This window comes from Alosa sapidissima, chromosome 7 (genome assembly GCF_018492685.1).
Source record: "Alosa sapidissima isolate fAloSap1 chromosome 7, fAloSap1.pri, whole genome shotgun sequence".
NCBI classification, from domain to species: domain Eukaryota; kingdom Metazoa; phylum Chordata; class Actinopteri; order Clupeiformes; family Clupeidae; genus Alosa; species Alosa sapidissima.
In genome coordinates this window covers 22,291,308-22,311,491 of record NC_055963.1, presented here as the reverse complement: position 1 = coordinate 22,311,491, position 20,184 = coordinate 22,291,308, and the positions used below count along the sequence as shown (strand labels likewise).

The 20,184-nt window shown below is 40.9% G+C and overlaps 1 protein-coding gene and 1 pseudogene across 1 annotated transcript in view; both read left to right on the top strand.

Moving 5' to 3' along the window:
* The first annotated feature begins 1,562 nt into the window (after nt 1–1,562).
* LOC121713368 lies at nt 1,563–8,595 on the top strand (annotated as a pseudogene).
* Nucleotides 8,596–16,437: 7,842 nt separating this feature from the next.
* The window catches only part of LOC121713493 (taste receptor type 1 member 1-like), a 29,976-nt gene continuing 26,229 nt past the window's right edge, over nt 16,438–20,184 (top strand). The window contains exon 1 of the mRNA XM_042098132.1: nt 16,438–16,451. The gene's annotated coding sequence lies outside the window, so the exon portion shown is untranslated. The remainder of the gene's footprint in view (nt 16,452–20,184) is intronic.

Genomic DNA, 20,184 nt, shown 5'->3' with positions numbered 1-20,184 from the left:
CTAAAACCAGACAAGCCACATTCCGTGTGATCCTCCTCATCACAAGAGCAGCCTCAAGTCTTTAACTCAGCAAACCTTAAAACAACAACCTCAGCAAATCTTAAAACATGATTTGCCCATTTTTTCTTTACTGCCAACTGAAGTAGCCTATGCAAATGCTTGTGTCTAGCTTTTGTGTTTGGTATCTGATTAATGATGCATCAAACAGATGGATGCAAATGGCAACTGGTAAAGCCAGTTGGCACACACAAAGCTTGTCTCTAAATCTCTTCAGATCATTCAAGCAACTCTTTAGTGGAAGCGCAGGGACAATGCATCCCCAACGAGTTGTCCTCTCTATCTTTCTCTTCTCTCTTCATAATCCTCATCCCTGGAAGCACTCTGGCCAGGCGTTTAAGCTCAACCTTGATGGAGACTACCTCATTGGAGGCCTGTTCCCTGTTTACTCCATACCAGACACAACTCAGACAAGAAGACCTGAAGTCGCGAGTACTTTAAATATAATGTTCCGTGCTTAAATATGTGTAAATTGTTTGAATGTTTGTGTCAACTTGTTGATTTTTTTGTAAAAAAAAAAAAACATTTACAAAAAGTCATTCATACCAAGTGCAATATCACTACTTAATTTTAGTTCATGCAAGATATCCATATTCATCTTCTTGATACCGGTGTGTTGCGAAAGTGTTATTTATTGTTGTTTTTAAGGGTGATTGTGTTATTTGTTTCTTGTATTTATTGTCTATTTATTGTGTATGTGTTTTAGAAACCCACCGGTGGAGTCAAAGACACATTTCCACTCTTGACGACAATAAAGCTATTATTATTATTATTGAATTCACCATATAAGGGTCTGTTTACTGTGCAGGTTTATGTCTCTCTGTGCCCAAAACATAGATTCATTGAACATTATATTATTTGATCCAAAACAATACAGTAGATCCTAAAGTTAAACTTGGCAACTATTTTAACGTAATAAACCCGTTTAGAAATCATTTGGATGGTTAAATGACCTGTTCCGGTGAAAATGGTGACTTTTCCCGCTGCCCCTAGCGGAAAACCAACCTTGCAACATTGAGACTACCGTCCCGGAAAGAGAAGTAAGAAACAAGAAACTCGTTTTAAATCGTTTCTTACCTTGTAACATCCACATTGTCTGCCGAACTTATGCTAACCGTTTTGCTAGCTTGTAAACAAATCCATGTGCTTTATCCTTACCTTTTTCCACAGTTTGAAATAGCATAATGCACAATTTCTCCAGCAGAGGGGGGAATCCTGCCAAGTTTCCCTTTAAGGCCCTATCATACACTCAAGCGCAATTGACTTTGTACACTGGCACTTTTGTCTTTCCTATTTTGCATTCAGCGAATGAGTAATGCTACTTCAGACCACCCCATTTTAGATGTGCGTTTTTAAACGTACTATTTTATGTGACATGAACCTCATCAACGAAAATCCCCACCAAGTTTTCATGGTAGGCTACATGTCTGAAGAAAGCATATTCCTTCTTGTTAAGTAACTAAGATTCAGTGCTACCAAACACTAACTTGAATTGGCCGTGGAAGATGTCTCTGTCCTTCATTCCTCCCAGCTACATTGCAGAGACTCCTAGCTTCCTAGCTTCCCCAGGAATACTCAAATATTCGGATAAAACTTCAGCGATAGCTATGCTCATCTCATCCGTGGAAGTCGCGTCACACCTAAACCCACCACAAAACCAGCACTGATTGGACGTTCGTTTGGCGAACTGCTCCAAATTTTCTCTATCAGGGAGATGCCAGACTGATCCGGGAGTAAAAATCTGAAGCTTGCGAGATCAGGACGGTCTCACGAAGCTATAAGATAGCACCCTTAAAGGTAATCTAAACAGTAATTACTGACATGAGACATTTCTCCTCTTTTCAACAGAAACCTGTTCTTGCATCAGGGTCTCCAGGTAGATCAACAACTCTACCACCCTCCTGCCTAACATAACTCTTGGTTACCAGCTCTTTGATTACTGTTCAGATGCTCACAACTTCCCTGCCATCCTACAGTTTCTCTCAGTCAAAGGCTATGTTAAACCCAGGAAGATCTACAATTACCTGCCCAAAGTTATTGGTCTCATTGGTGCCTTTAATAGCCATGAAAGTAAAGTCCTAGCTCCACTGTTGATGAAGGACCTAATTCCAATGGTAATTATTATTAGAGCTTTTAGATGTATTGCATTGGATTTATACAGTATGTAGCAGATGATTGCAGATGATTTTTCCACATTGCCCATATTCAGAGCCGGACAGTAGAGGTCTGCACTTCCGTGGTAGACGCGGGTCCCGACGCGGGACAACTTTTGAAAGCTCTTTGCGGGAGCGGGCGGGATGAGAGAGGTGTGTTCGCGGGTGCAGGACAAACCGATGATTCACTGCACTCCCGCAAATTAAATATGTGCGTAAAATTAAATATGGAAATGATTAAAGTAGTGTTCATAACTATAGTTCAGCTGGATGTTCTGTTAGGCAGCATTAAAAAACAGGGTTTAAGCATAATTAACGGATAGCAGGCCTATAGCCTATATTGTCATTTACGTGGGTTCAATTTGTTCCAGCTGCTCATTGTCAAAACTCGAAATCGAAAGCATGACAGAGGAAGAGGGCACCAGACTAGGCCTACTTCAGTTGTTAGCCTACATTCAGAGCCAAGAAACTGACATCTGGAGTCTTTCTCAGGTGTGTGTGCTCCTTTTGTGAGACAGAAAGAAAAGCTGAATAGGCTATCCCTCCTGCATGCGGGCGGGAGCGGGACATCATGTTACAGATGCGGGTGGGAGTGGGACTAAAAATGACACATTAATGCGGGAGCGGGACAGAATATTGCAGGAGCGGGCAGGAGCAGACCTCTACCGGACAGTAACGGAGTACATTTACTTAAGTACAGTACTTGAGTACAATTTTGAGGGATCTGTACTTTACTCGAGTATCATTTTTGGGGAGTACTCATGACTTTACTCAAGTACATTTGAGGCAAATATTGTACTCTTTACTCCACTACATTTCTATCCATAACCGTGAGTACCCGTTACTTCTTCTAAAAAAAAAGGAAAAAAGAAAAATCTCGGACACCCTCAATTTGTTGTTTCCCTCTCAAACGTGATTGGATTGTGCAGGCACCACTGATTGGGACAGCCTATCAGCAATCACCTTCAGCTTTCCGCCAAAGTCAAGTCCATGGTCAGATTCGGATAAGAGACGAAACCATGGACGAAACAATGGATGAAGACGCAGCAGGTCTATCCCGGGAATGTGCCAACCCGTGGCCCCACCTCGCCAGACTATTTACATTTTCTGAACAAGTTAATGATAGTGTTTGCTTCAAGCGTTTCAATTACAAAATAGTATTTTGGGTAACACTTTATTTTAATGTGTCGTTGTTACAGTGTACTTACCTAATTAGGTACAGTGGTACAACCTGTGTAACAACATGTACTGTCAGTGTCAATGTATTTGTGAGTACCTACATATAGTTGTTACATTGTAATACTGAGTGCTTTTACAAAACTTTGCCAATTTGCCTAAATTTTCATCAGAGGCAAAGAGCTGACCTGAGACCTGCTGGATGGGGTAAATCGGATCATGATAGATTTGATATACAAAGCATGCTTAGCTCCAGTCAAGGCCTCATTGTCTTCAGTGTACATGTAACAGCTGTGCTGCTACAACCTTGTTACTCTTTGATACAGTGGAATAAACTGGAACAGGTCTTGTCTTGGAACAGGTCTACTAATTCACATGTACTGTGTGGTGTAACAGCAGACACGTTTCAACACATCAATTACAGGATGCATAACATCATTGACAGGATGCATATATGTAGAAGTACTTAACTGGTACACTTTATTTTAATGGGTTTATTCCACTGTATGAAAAGAGTAATAAATGTGTACCAACACAGTTGATACATGTACTACAGTATGTAGGGTAATGGCAGACATGTTCCAAGACACCAATGACACAACATACATGTAATATGTAATTGTAAGTACTTACCTTAACTGGTACACTTCATTTTAATGGGTTTATGCGGAATGAATTAGCCAGTGGGGCCCATTTAGAAGTGGCACTCGCGCCTCCCGTTGTTCACAGAGCTGCGTGAAATGTATTGCAACTTTTCGCCATGAGGTGGCAGCTTAAATCCGCTGTACCATTGCCGGTAAATGGGGCAGCAGACTGCATTCAGAGGCTTTGCAACGGCAGTGTGATTGGCAATCCGCGGACCGGTGCCAGGCCGTGCTGGACCTAGCCCAGGTCCGCGAAAAGCAACTGCATAGGCTTTCTCTGAATTATCTATGGTCTATGATCTTCAAACTATGAGCCTCTTCGACGAGTAGATTGCTGGTCCACTGGACCATGAATTTAGGCTAGATTAAGCCTATGACCGGTGCTTCTGTCGGTTAATTTTGCGGCACAACTGCTGGAACCGTGGACCGAAAGAAAAAGAAACTAAATGTTTCCCTGATCAATGCATAGGCCTACTTCTTAATTCATCAAATATAGAGGCATAACATTAGTCTAGGTGGAAGTGGTAGGCTGTGAGTGCTCATTTGAGCGTGTCTGTGCAAGTGAAACTGACAAACTCGTGGGTAGGCTAAGCAACGATATTTAAAACAATCAAGAAGTGGATTCCTGTAATGTTCATGAAAACAGTATAGCGATTAGATAGCCTAATAAATCGCGACTTGTTGTAGGCCTAACAGTAGTCTCGCTGAAGTGCGCGCATAATAGGCCTAATCGCTATGCCTACTTGCCTGTCCAAATAAAGGGCTTTCCTTTGTTTCACGGAGCTCTGACTAACGGCAGGCGCGATTGAAGTGGCCACTTCTAAATGGTAGCCTAGGCTACCCACTGGCTAATTCATTCCGCAAACTGCTGACTCACAAAATGTATTTTAGCAGGTCACAAAACTGATTTTGTGATTCTATTATGCATTTCGTCCACGTAATGAAATTATCGTGACACATAATTCATTCCGTAAACTGCTGACTCATGAAATGTATTGTAGCAGGTCACAAAGCTGATTTCGTGATTCTGTTATGCATTTCGTCCACGTAATGAAATTATTCTGACACATAATTCATTTCGTAAACTGCTGACTCACGAAATGTATTCTACGTGATTCTATTATGCATTTCGTCCACAGAATGAAAGCATATGTCACGGAATGCATTTCGTAAGTTGTTAAGTTACTATTGCGTGGACGGAATGCCTTCTGTAACACAACACAATTCTTCTGTGGACGAAATTGAAATAGGATGCACAGAATGATGCGTGTAGGTGCATTCCGTAGACAGAATTACTTTTGACCAAACATTTCGTCTACGACAGTGAATACTGCATTCAGCATTATGTCCACGAAAGGAAAAGGCCACCAGTCAATTTCGTCCATGAAATGATGTCCTTTCTTCAGTGTTTCGTGGACACAATGCAAACCAATTTGTGCATTCCGTGGACAAAAGGCGTTACGATGTAACATGGTTTCGTAATGATATATGTATTTCGTCACACGAAAGTCATTCTGTCCACGAAATAAGGCATGTTACATTTGGCGCCCTATATTTTTTAGCAGTTTGCAAATGGAGTGGATTACCACCACCATCTGCTGGACTGAGGTGTAAGGGCAAGTGTACCCTTTAGCCTCGTATGGCCGCTGGGTGAATAAGGCAAATAGGTACTAAATTCACATATCATTCTTATTTTCCTGCACAGGTCAGTTACACAGCGAAAAGCTCCGCCCTCTTTAAAAACGGGTGTATCCTTCCTTTGTGAGGACGATACCAAGTAATACACATCAGATTGAACTCATCATTCACATCATTAAACATTTTAACTGGAACTGGCTGGCATTCATTGGCTCCAAATCTGCTTACAGTCAAAATAGCTTACAACTTTTTAATAAACTGATTCATAACACAGGCATCACTTTAGCTTACCATGAGCTACTGTCTGCCATGTCACAATTAAGCACAACATTTAAAAATATAGATACGCTTTATCAATGCCATTGTCCTTTTCATTGAGCCACATTTTGGTGAGAGTATCCTCTCCTCAACTATAGGACTCAATTTCCACAATAAAGTCTGGATCACCAGTGATGCCTGGTCCATGAACCAGTTGTCCAAACTTCATGGAATGGGTACAATTGGCACTATTATTGGTGTGACACCAACAGTTGTGCCTCTACCTGGCTTTAATGAGTTAATTTACCAGTCACAACACAGAGCCGATTCTGTCCATAGCGCTGAAGACTTCTGCAACCAGGCCTGTGATAACTGTTCCTCAGTCAGCCCAGAGGATGTCATCAATGAAAACCCCACCTACTCTTTCCCCATTTATTCTGCTGTGTACACCATGGCGATGGCTTTACAGTTACACAATGCTCTACAGTGCAACCACGCAGGATGCAACAAGACCCGCACAGTCTATCCCTACTTGGTAAGGACTACAGATGCCCAGTGATATCATTATCTGTATCTATATTTGGATCAACAAAAATCAGTTTGGACTGGGAAATAAAAGAAAAACAGTTTTACAAATCAAACATTGATTCACAATGGGAAACTGTTAGGAGTATGCTACATTATCATCACTGCCTAAATTATATGTCTTTCTTTCTTTCTTTCTTTCTTTCTTTCTTTCTTTCAAAGACCCCTCAGATTTATTTTTGAGATCACATTCCTTTGGTTAATGAAATAAATGACAAACTGAAAGAGTGAAAAAACATTCTTACAGTAATTATGGGTTCAGGTAATAAACATTGTTAAGCCTAAGGACCCTATAAGGACCCTCGTGTTCGGATATATTTTGTTTTATATTACTTTGCATTTGCTTCCATTCAGCTTTGTGTCCTCTCATTCTAGCTCCTTGAAGAGATAAAACGTTTGCAGTTCCTCTTGAGCAAAGTGCATGTGTCTTTTGACAAGAACTTGGATGCACCAGCCCATTACTCCATCCTGTTCTGGGACACCAGCCATCACCCAGTGAAGATTCGTCAGATTGGCACGTACAGTAACTATCCTGTGTCAAATCTAACTATTTCTGACACACTTCTTCAATGGCCTGGGAGTGGCCTGGTGAGTTTAGGCATCTTGATCACCACTTTAGATAGATAGATAGATAGATAGATAGATAGATAGATAGATAGAGAGACAGACATTTTTGTCTGTCCCAAACAATGATAGAAATTCCCCTCTCCCTATTTGCCATGCATTTGAGGAGTGTTTCAATGAATCAGAATTGCCTTACAGCAGCACTGGATAGTGTACCTCACATTGATGTCACGTTTGCAAATGAAAACGAGAACGAAATGCTTCCTTGGGTCAAGAGAGTCTTTAGTCTATATAAAAGTTCAAGGTGCTTACTAGACACTGGCTACAATGTGCTAGTGCTGTTAATGTATTTATGATTTGAAGGTGCCATTCTCCAACTGCTCTGCTGAGTGTAAGCCAGGACATGTTCAGCAGCAGGAAGGCCAACATCAATGCTGTTTCACTTGTGTGGAATGCCCCAGTAACCAGTTGCCAACCACACAGGTAGAGAGCAACATCACCCTCTCCAAAAATCCTGTAAAATCCTTGTGTGGATCTGCTGTAGGTGACCATGGGTTCTCCCCCACCCTTCAACCCCTATTTAGACTATGTCTTGTTTTGTTTGGTCACAGTAACAGCATGTACATCACCAGTTTAACAGCAATACACCTGAAAGGAAAGGATTAAATAAACCTAGTTTAAAATTGTTCCCCCTCTCTCTTTCACCTTTAGCTGACCTGTACTCATGTCTGAAGTGTGACAAGTATGAGTATGGGGTGGCCGTGCTGTTTGCCATGCACCGTTCCACGCCTGTAGTGCGGTCAGCAGGGGGCAGTATGTGCTTCCTGATGCTGGGCTGCCTCGCCGCTTCCGCCACCAGCGTCTTCTTCTACTTTGACAAGCCAACATCTACCAACTGCATGGTCAGGAACATAGTATATGCCTTTTTCTACACTATGTGCCTGTCCTGCCTTTTTGTCCACTCCTTCCAGATCATCTGCATCTTCAAGATGGCCGCCCACCTGCCCAAAGCGCAGGCATGGTGGATGAAGTACAACGGCCAGTGGTTGGTGGTGGCTTCCCTCTCTCTCCTCCAGCTCCTGTCCTGTACCGTCTGGATGGCCACCAGTCCCCCTTTACCAGTGGAAAAATACTCATTCAAATATCAGGTTGTCCTGCTCTGTCTTGTAAGTGATATGACCACAGCTTGCCTTTGTAATGGACTAATGTGGATCCTCAGTGGTCTTTGTTTCTGGTTCTCCTACATTGGAACAGACCTGCCCAAGAACTACAATGAGGCCAAAGCCGGCATGGTGTTGTTTTGTCTAAGCTGGGCTGCTTACATCACAGCCTACGTGTTATCCCACAGCAAATACATACAGGTGGTGAAGATCGTGGTTGAGCTGAGCTGTTCGTATGGAATCCTGTTTTGTTCCTTCATCCCAAAGTCCTTCATTATTGTCTTTCAGCCTCAAAAGAACACACAGGAGTATTTCCAAAACGCAATTCAGAGTTACACAAAAACCATTAGCAGAATGTAATGGCTGAGTCATGCAGTTATTTATACAAATAGTAAACTGTGTAAAGAAAGTAGCATATCAAAGATTCCTCCATCGGTTTCTGATATTTTTGGAATGAGGCCTACTAAAATATCTTGAGCTCAAAGTAGTTATCTCACATAATGTTACTTTAATATAGTCTTGTAATGTTACTCTGCGAGATATGTGAGATTCAGACTGGTGATGTGCTAAACACATTTTAAGCGCATTTTAAGCGCAAATTATGCCACTAAAACTGAAACCAAGAAAAGTGAAATGTGCAGTTATTTTCTTAATTTCAAAAACTAGATTGATGTTAACATCAAAGGACACAGAGAGCCTTTATCTCTATATCTCATGTCAAAATAAGCTGATTACGGACCGATGGCTATTGGCTAAAAGGGAATATATCACTCTCACCTATGCTGTTAGACGATCTGCTACCTGAATGTGTCAGTGACTTACTGTCCTCCTAGGTCCCTCTGATCCTCCAACCTTGGTCTTTTGGCTATTCCATATTGTAGATTAGCTACTAAGGGTGACTGATCTTTTGCAGTTAGGGCTCCTAAGCTCTGGAAAAGCCTCCCTTAAATTAAATCTGCTCCATCTTTGTCAGCCTTTAAATCTCCCCTTAAGGTACACTTTTGCAAAATTGCCTTTCATAATAAACTAGACTGCATTTCCGGCGGGAACTGCGAAAGTGTGCTTGCCCTGGTCCGGTCACCAACGTGAGCAGACAGTGGCATACGCTATGCTGAACCTGGCTTGATCCAGGCATTGTAACAGTGCCTTTCAGTGTTGGAGCAGTGGCAATACCTCAAAAGCTCTAGGAGAGGGCTATTCAACTAATGGCTTGCGGGTTGAATGCGGTTCGTTGGATTTTACCTTTGGGCCTGCCTTCGAATTTAGCTTCTATGACTGAGATCAAATCAATAACATAAAATGACAGCAGTGACTGGCTGCAAAAATAAATAATGTCACGCGTCTTACGCCTCTCAAACTGGGCTACCTACAGAGGAATTGAAATTATGAAATATGACCAAGGCATTAAAAAGCTGCTTGTTTGTCAGGATAATTTTTCACTGATTTATTTAAAAAACTATGAGCTATGAGTGTGAATGTTATATATTCCATCCCACAAATTATGTTTTACTGTTTTTTTTTTTGACAAATAATCTATATGGATTTGGGATTGTTTTGTGAGCGTGGGGTTGTTTTGAGAGCCTATTGATGTAGCCTATCTCAGATGTATCTCAGAATAAAGGAATACTTCATATTACTCTAAACCACCGTCTGTAAATCAACTATACTACTGTCTACATTGCACTATATTTTTTGACCTGTCTCTGTATATTGCCAGTTCTATCTCTTCCGTTGTCAAGCGGGCATATCGCAGAATTCTGATTAACCTTATCTTATTTGAAACATCTCTATTTTACTTAGCCCACTTCCCACTTTTATTTTGAAATAGTTGAAGGCAGAGGATACAGTTGATGGAAGTCACAGTTGACTGACAGTTACAACAGTTGAACAGTAGTTGAACAGTTAAAAAGTTGGATAGTTTAAAGGGACTTTTATTTTGAAACAATTGTGGGCACAGGAAGCAGTTGAACAGGATCTGTAGTCTTAATACAGCCATATTGTATGCTTAAAGACTGATACACCCTGAGACAGTGGCTGCAGGTGGCCTGAACACCTGGCATAGGATTCTAATTGCTCTATTGTGATGTCATAATCTAATGTTAAAGCTACCTTGTGTAAGAACTTCTCCCATCTAGCGGTGAAATTCTATGGACCCTTTCAACAAGGTAAACAAAAACAATGCTTGAACGTTCTATTTGGGCCCCAATCTACTTCCTCTGCATTAAGATAACATATGGAATGTTAAAAAGGAAGTGTTGTGGGGCCAACTATGATGCTGATAATGGAACTCTCATGAAAGGGTCTATATGACAACCAACCATAGACAGTAAAAGAAATGGACGAACAGACTCCGTCGTTTTCAATAGGAGGGCACTGAGTCAAATAGAACGATTTTTCAGTTGGTCCCCCCAGTACTGCGCAGACTCACACTTAACTTCGTGACGTTAGCCATAGAACTGAATCTTGTAACTCATATGATAGATACACAGAAATTCTTCTCACACTTCCTTCGCCTTCAAAGTCATCAAAGTTAAACATTTATCTATGTATTATTATTAATATCATCCTCACCAAGTCGTGTTAATGTTGAAGCTACCATACATGATCATCTTCAAAAACAGTCATGCTAAAACAAAACAAAAAAGTTATAGCCTTGAAGCTAATCTTCTTTCCACTTTTCCGACCTACGGTCAATCCATCGAAAACCTCTGAAATGATTAGTGCCGGTTTTTTTTTAAAATTAGGTTTACTTTTTTATTATTATTAGGTTGCCTCTGTGTAATGCTTTACCTTAACATACGGTCGTGTATGCTAGGTTTTGCTTATGAGTTACCATCATAGACAGTAAGGTGAACTGAGCTTCTTATCCAAACAATACGGTTATCTCCCTACGGCGCGAAAGAGAGATTACGTCAAAGCTAGCTTCCCTCCAACCGAACAAGCTAACCATTCTTCTTACGGGTAACCAACGTTACGGACGAGGTAGTGGAGTCTGTTTTGCCTTTGTAGTGTTTATGTGGATTACACAGAAGCTACAATATCGGCACAGGATATATGTTATAGACTATACTACTTAAACGGCACCGAAAATCAAAAAATCCAGTGGAAACTAGATGGCAGAAGTGTGTAGGCCAATCTGCCCAGCAGCTTTTTCTACTTTGTCACCTACAGAGTTTGACAGGTACGATCTTTCAAAACGCCATGTTATTTCCCATAGACATTTGACGACCGAAGGTTGGATGGATACGGAAGTTAGGAGGCGGGACTTATTCTGGAGAGGTCTATAATCCGTAGACGCATAGACATAATATACATAGACGCCGCATCGACCGCTACTCCTTACCAAGGGGGCAGGCGAATTCCCGGAAGTATAAGAATCGACGTAGGCTGGAGGGACCACCTCTCTGCTAACTCCCATAGAAGTCCATTCATTCTAGGATTTTTTTGAAATACCATAACTTCATATAACATATATCCTGTGCCGATATTGTAGCTTCTGTGTAATCCACATAAACACTACAAAGGCAAAACAGACTCCACTACCTCGTCTGTAACGTTGGTTACCCGTAAGAAGAATGGTTAGCTTGTTCGGTTGGAGGGAAGCTAGCTTTGACGTAATCTCTCTTTCGCGCCGTAGGGAGATAACCGTATTGTTTGGATAAGAAGCTCAGTCCACCTGTCTATGACGGTAACTCATAAGCAAAACCTAGCATACACGACCGTATGTTAAGGTAAAGCATTACACAGAGGCAACCTAATAATAATTAAAAAAAAAAAAAGTAAACCTAATTAAAAAAAAACGGCACTAATCATTACAGAGGTTTTCGATGGATTGACCGTAGGTCGGAAAAGTGGAAAGAAGATTAGCTTCAAGGCTATAACTTTTTTGTTTTGTTGACTGTTTTTGAAGATGATCATGTATGGTAGCTTCAACATTAACACGACTAGGTGAGGATGATATTAATAATAATACATAAATAAATGTTTAACTTTGATGACTTTGAAGGCGAAGGAAGTGTGAGAAGAATTTCTGTGTATCTATCATATGAGTTACAAGATTCAGTTCGATGGCTAACGTCACGAAGTTAAGTGTGAGTCTGCGCAGTACTGGGGGGGACCAACTGAAAAATCGTTCTATTTGACTCAGTGCCCTCCCATTGAAAACGACGGAGTCTGTTCGTCCATTTCTTTTACTGTCTATGCTCCTTACTAGCGCTGACGAGATTTGGAGCCGCCATCTTGGACCGGTCATCCACTCCACTCAGTGTAATCTGTTTGGCCGGTGAGATGAGCTGTCAGCGCACTTAATTAATCATATCTCACTGAATACCGAACAGATTCTCACGCGTTTTTTTTTGCTGCAAAGGTCATACATGTAGCTATGATACAGGACACATGATTTAGCGTATTTTAATATTCATAGTGGGTTTAACAGTAATAGAATATTCTGATATATGATATAAAGTGACCTGACGTCCGATATCAAAACTGGGAACATAATCCATGTTTGACAGCATAGACAAAACTAGTTTGATACAAGTTTAATTAGTTAAATATAGTTCACAGTTGACAGAAAAGTTCCATCAACAGCATTATTCACAGTCCACAGAAAGGTTCCATAAACATTTAAGTGAGATCAGTGCCATTCAGACATCTGAGGGGTATTCCAAGTAGGCCTATGTGGTTTAGTGGCAAACTTGGGTAAATTGACTCAGAATAAGTTGTAAACCTCCCAGTAGAAAAGCTGTATGATACAGGAAACACGGTTGTGTGTATTTTAATATTCATAGTGGGCTTAACAGTAATAGAATATTCTGATATATGATATATTATAAAGTGATGACATCCAATATAAAAACTGGGAACTTAACTAATCCACGTTTGACAGCATAGACAAAAACTGGTTTGATACAAGTTTTAATGAGTTAAATTTACAGAAAAAAATCCATTAACATTTTCAGTTCAGTGCCATCAAAAATAAAGTGATGAACAGACATTGGTGTGGCATAAAGGAAATGGAGTAACTGGGTTCAATATCAACAGCATTAGACAAGTTAGACAAGTTCCATGAATATTGTAAAGTGCAAGTTTGTAGGTTTGTTTCTGATCCTTAAAAAACAGACATTGGTTTGGCATAGTAAGTGTAACAGTTCATCAATTCAAGACAAAAAGGTGACTTGTCACTTGTACAGTGTCAATGGGTTCATCAACAGCATCTGTTATTTACAGTTCACAGAAAGGTTCCAGCCCCAATGAAGAGATTAAATAAAAAGGAATTAAGAAACATTTTAGAAACTGCTAAGATCAACCCGTTCATTGCAATCAGTAAAGAATCAGGGAGTGTCTTCACAGGCTCAGTGAGACAGAGTTACCGTGATGCAGTTGGTTCTATGATTTCGACAACTGGTGCATGTCATTTTGTATGTTCCCACCTTGCTAAAATTGCTTGGGTACACTTTGGCTGAGAACAAAAGTGCTTCAGACAGCAGGTGGGCAAATAAGATGGCATAGTAAACTGGGTACTCCATAAAAGAGGACTGAGTCAACCAGACGATGGGAAAATGGGACACAGAGTGGCGAATGCAGGTGATGAAGGTGGAGCTCATAAATCAAACATTCAGTCACAGTGTAGCAGATGCCCTGCAGTACTGCAATGAAGAGCTGCACCTTCCTCAGTTCCAGGGGTGTGAGGAGACCGTTCAGTTCATTCACAGTCTTCTTGAACAAGGCAGTTGTTCTGGAGAGATACAAAATAATAAATAAATGAATGAAAAGGAATTTGAGAGGCATCTTATTCTTGTTAGGGTAAATTACATGTGAATAATACAGTGTTGGGCAAGCTACTTCGAAATTTTAGTGAGCTAAACTATCAGTTACTCTGCCATGAATAAAACACTACACAAAACTACCACCCAGTCAAATGTATTAGTAGCCTAACACAAACACAGCAGTAGGCTAGTTCACTACATAGGAAGCTACTTTAAATTGTGCTAATTTCACATGACAAGAAAAGTGTAGCTTGTCTGGCTAAGCTACTTGATAAATAAAGAAGTTGAGCTATTGAAAAGTTACTTTATTCAGGAAATAGTGAGGCTACCACCAACACACTTATGCTACAAGTAGCAGCTAGCGATTGCCCAATAGGCTAGTCTGTGCCACTTGTGTAAAATTTGCCAGCCAAATCTAGTATGATTTATTTCTACAATAGTCTTCTTGTGTCAGTTGTAATCTAAGTCAATGTTATGGAATATGACTTATCAAGTCTCAGTTCATAGCCGGGTGAACACCGAGTAAACATAGCCTAGCTAGATGGCTACGATTTTCATACAGTAATATCAAAGATTGCTCCTTCTCAGCTCTCTGGTAATATTCTATTCACAAAATACAACCAATAGTACGGTTATGTTAAATCTTACTTGTGAAAAGTAAATCCCCCGAGTATGGTCCACCGATTTGAGAAGGAACATGCTGCACAGTGCTGTCATCTTGTGTCTTCTGCTGCAACGCAACGAGGAGTATGACCGGTCCAAGATGGCGGCCGCATTTCTTGTTTCCAGCAGCCAATGCGGCGTCTATGTATATTATGTCTATGCGTAGACGGGCCAGAGAATGTCTAATAAGGGGAGAACTGCCACTCTTGGAAAACTTCCGGTTTCTGAACTGGTTGCAGTTCCTTCTGTGGTTCCACATGAGGGCGCTCGTCCACGAGTGCAGAATGCATGGAGGTCTATGGAGCTGTACCCCTCAAAATCCACTTTTCTCGGGATATAATTTTTTTTCAAGTAATTTGAGTATTGTATTCGAAAGGGGAGGCAAAGAAAATACACTTGGTCGAGTATTATATTTTTTAAAGTCACTTAATTGTTCTAAAAAGCCTTTCAAATGTGTCAATGACTTCATTCATTAGCACAATGCTAGCGTGTTATGTGCAACAACGACCCAACCTGTAAGAAATCAAAAGGACATAAGTACTCGTTCATTCAACTTTTGACCTATAACCCATGTTGAAGCTATACAAACTACAATCAAATCTGAGATTTGTCAACGACAATCAGGTGAAAGAGACAAATTTAGCCGTCTAGCTCCATTGACTCCCATTCATTCTGCACTCATGGCGATCGCCCCCAGTGGAACTCTGGTGGAACTGCATCCAAAATTCGGTACAATGGGACTTAAAGATGAACTGAACTGAAATAATCAACATTGATAATGTGTTGATTATGACAATTAAAAATAAATGACACTAAAAAATGTAATTAAAAAAATCAATACGTAGCCTTTTTTAAGCAACACCAAAATTGCGTTTGTTAGTATTAGAACGCTGCCCGTTTCAATGACGTCACTGGCATGGTAGGACCTGAGAAGTTCTATAGGCAACAGCTGCAGCATATTATGTATACACAAAAATTAGTCATTTTAATGGCATGGGTTACACATTTGAGCCTGTGAGGGACAAGCCTGTAGTGTCTTGACTACCACTAGATGGGGGACGATCGGTTTCAGGCTCCAGCTCAACCTTCAGTAGGATCATTTGGGTGAAAATGACTGTGTGGGCGCTGCCGGAGCATGGACACTGGAATCTATCTGTTTCAAAGCAGTGGCGAAACGTAGGGAAAATGTTTGAGGAAGCCAAAGTGACGGAGGAAAATATGTTTATTTATGTATGTGTTTATTTTGGGGCGTATACATTTTGTGCAATGTACAACATAGACACATTTTGTGCGGCACAACATAGGCTACTGTAGGCCTAGCCTACAGGTCATGTAGAAAACTGGACGAGGGGCGCTTGAGACAGCAACACGCACGCTGTCTCTCTGTCTCCCTCCATCCCTCACACACACACATTGCCTACTGTACATCCTCCACACAACTGCATACTCACTCACCACCACTACATTAGGCCTATGCGAAGCTACGGTGCATACAAATAAGCTATACACGCATTGTCACGGCAATGTAGGCTAACGCAGTCTGGACTACTGGCACTCGTAACAGCAACTCACACGGGCTCTCTCTCCCTCCCTTGAAACTGTTAAAAACTTCGTCACCCCAAGTTGACCCCAGATACACGGAGGATACACGAGTTTGCCGTTTATTTTAGGCTAATGTTAGTGGAAAGTTTGCAGATTTTTACCTTGTGGATGTTGATATTGCACGAGTCTCTTGGATAGCAGCATCAACAATCTGCCCTGAGACGATGAACAACTGGCTTCAGGGTGAGTAGAAAGGGACATTGGATTCTGTTTACAGACCCGCTGTGGTTTAGTTACCAGCTAGTAGACGCATTATTATCGATCTGTGATATCGTCATGGTCATGGTTTATACTCTCTATGGTCGGAGTGCTAGCTTGTGGAGTTTGACATAAGAGTGTTTCCAAGGTGTTTAGCTGCTAGCCCTTTCCTAGGTTGGATCGTAGTGGACCTCATCTGAGGCTACTTCGAGATATTATTCCAAAGGGGACAGATAGGCTACTGCACTTAAAACTTTAAAAGATTGAACGAACCTTCCCGGACTTTGTAATTGCGACCAGTGACTGTATTGGGTGAACGAAGCCGAAGTTGAAACTTAGGCTCCATGGCACATAGACAGTGGGCTCGCCCTTCTACTAATTGAAAAAGACTACAAGCTGCCCCACCGAGTTTGTGATAAAGTAAGCAAGAAAAGGTTTTTTTAAGTCAGGATATGTCGAGTCAATGGCATTTATTCGTCCAAAGTTACAGACCAGTTTCCATAGTGCACATCTTTTTGAATGCCGTGTGTGTTTCTGCTCATTGACAAAATAGCGTTCAGTATGATTCATGCCCAATTCATTTCCCCTGTTAAAGTGTTCGCCTTTGTTTCACTAGTTTGGTTTCATTTTGTATGAGATTTTGTGATGTAGGCTAGCCTACGATAAACAGCTTATGGCCAATATGTAACTCAGCTAGGCCTAATGTTAGTTTCCTCAGCCATGTCAGCTAGCCTCAGACTCATTATCTGCTATGGCTGCTAGTGCTAGTGCGGAGTAGCTTACCATGCCAGTGACGTAGCCGATTGTTGAAATCCAACATGGCGGCGCCCATGTAACAACAACAACACTTTCAACGTACAATTGTATCCCTTTTAATAAATTCAGCCATTTTAATCATTGTACCAATGAGAAGAAATAAAATACATCTGTTATATCACCTTTACTTCAAATTCCAGTTCAGTTCATCTTTAATACAGAGTGGCAAGGCTCTCCCAAGGGGGCAGGCGAATTCCCGGAAGTAGAAGAATCGACGTAGGCTGGAGGGACCACCTCTCTGCTAACTCCCATAGAAGTCCATTCATTCTAGGATTTTTTTGAAATACCATAACTTCATATAACATATATCCTGTGCCGATATTGTAGCTTCTGTGTAATCCACATAAACACTACAAAGGCAAAACAGACTCCACTACCTCGTCCATAACGTTGGTTACCCGTAAGAAGAATGGTTAGCTTGTTCAGTTGGAGGGAAGCTAGCTTTGATGTAATCTTTCTTTCGCGCCGTAGGGAGATAACCGTATTGTTTGGATAAGAAGCTCAGTCCACCTTACTGTCTATGACGGTAACTCATAAGCAAAACCTAGCATACACGACCGTATGTTAAGGTAAAGCCAAAGATCCTTGATTACTAGCTCCGCTTTAACCCTCTCTGGTAAAGCATTACACAGAGGCAACCTAATAATAATAAAAAAGTAAACCTATTTTTTTTTTAAAAACGGCACTAATCATTACAGAGGTTTTCGACGGATTGACCGTAGGTCGGAAAAGTGGAAAGAAGATTAGCTTCAAGGCTATAACTTTTTTGTTTTGTTGACTGTTTTTGAAGATGATCATGTATGGTAGCTTCAACATTAACACGACTTGGTGAGGATGATATTAATAGCCTAATAATACATAAATAAATGTTTAACTTTGATGACTTTGCAGGCGAAGGAAGTGTGAGAAGAATTTCTGTGTATCTATCATATGAGTTACAAGATTCAGTTCGATGGCTAACGTCACGAAGTTAAGTGTGAGTCTGCGCAGTACTGGGGGGACCAACTGAAAAATCGTTCTATTTGACTCAGTGCCCTCCCATTGAAAACGACGGAGTCTGTTCGTCCATTTCTTTTACTGTCTATGGGCTCTCCGTAGACTGGCTCTGGACGGGCTCTGATATTACTAACTAGCCCCTCCCATTCCGAGCGTATTTTAACTCCTACGGTGGCCGTTTCATGCCAAAGTTAACATGACTTCCAAGTACTACGACTTCGTCCAGTGTTCCTTCAGTGATGAGGTTACTTTAGAAAACAATTACACATTGCATTTAGTTATATAGCCAGTAAACATGTTGGGTATGACCTCTATGTAAAGTGAATAGCCTAATAGTTTTACGTTTTCGTTATTTTGGTAGGCTACTATTTCATTGCTAGCATCAGCTATCAGGTTCCCAAACGAATGTATGCTAATGTTAGTATCAGTGCTATCGTTATTCTGTACGATTCTGTACGAGATTAATAGTGTAAAGGCAATGTTTACAGCGTAGCCTACTATTTTTCTCAGTGAGCAGAGTCAGAGATCAGTCGATGCAACGGGGGTGCAAGGGAAAGGTAAAGGAAGAGGGAAAGGTAAAGGTAAAGAAAAGCCAAGAGCCGGTGGCAGAGGATCGGTGAGACCTAGACAAAGAAAAAGTAAGACTCCAAAGATGACGAGGAGAGAGTGGAGGAACTTTAAAGACAAAGGAGAGAAGCAACGGAGGTTTGTGTTTTTAATATATTTCTCTGAACAGTATCAATGTCAATGACACCGAAATTAGCTCGGAAGCTGCACCATACACGTTCGTTTGCGTTGCGTCTGCTGGCACTACACCAGAAAAAAATTAGACCATTCTTCTAAAATTGATTTTACGCGTTGTGAACGGATTGTGAATGCGCTTGGTGTAGCTTCCCTGCCTGTTTGTATCTCCATTGTTTATATGTAGCAATTTCTAGCTGTTGCCAGTCAACTGCATGATGCGATTTGTCTGCCAGTGAAATCACGACACGTTATCTATAGAAAATGTTACACAACATTTTCACCTTTTCATTGTCCATACACATAGTATTCATCATTTTGTGTGAACACTTGAAAAATGACCGAGTACTATTACTACTACTCTGCTAACAATCTAACTTTGCTACCTAAACAAGCCTATCTGATCTTATTTTTTGTGTCTTATTTCTTCGAGACTTGTGGGTGGAATGAGCCTGCAAGAGCACAGGAACCTCACCACACAGTTGCTAGTGAGGCAGCCAGGTCTGGTGTTTGATGCATCAGTGCAGACATGTCGTCCCTCCAACTGTGCCAGGGATGCCTTGGTGTACTTGTACACACTGCAGAGACATGCCAACCGATCAGGAGAGAAAATGCTGTGGACAAAACCCTGCCACCTGTGTGAGCCTTCTGCCTCACTACACACAGCACTGCCTAGATGAAGGTTTTCTCCAGATTCACAGGCAGTACATCACAGACATCACAGCATTAGGCCATGTAAGAGAGCCAGGTGATGACAATAGAGTTCAGATATGGTACCTACAGACATTTCTTTTTCTGGCAGCATGGGTCTCTAGGACAGGTTAATAGAAGAGTGATCCCAAGCTGTGTGTGTAGGATAAGGGATAAATTCCCTGACCCTCAGGGACATCTCTGGAATTTATATCACCTTCCTATAATGTTGTAATGTTGTGTTATTGTAAATAGTTTTGTATTAACTATTAATGCTATTGTAAATAGTTCATGTACTGCCTGTTCCTTTTAAAACTGTATTTAATTTATTTTACACCGGTACATCGGTTTTTGCTTTTTTGAAAATAAATATTTTGCTTTCATGAAAATAAAAACTTTTAGAATTGATAAGAGACTGTTCATGCTGTACCTCTTATACATTACATCCACAAACTTATAATTAAAAAAGGAGTTG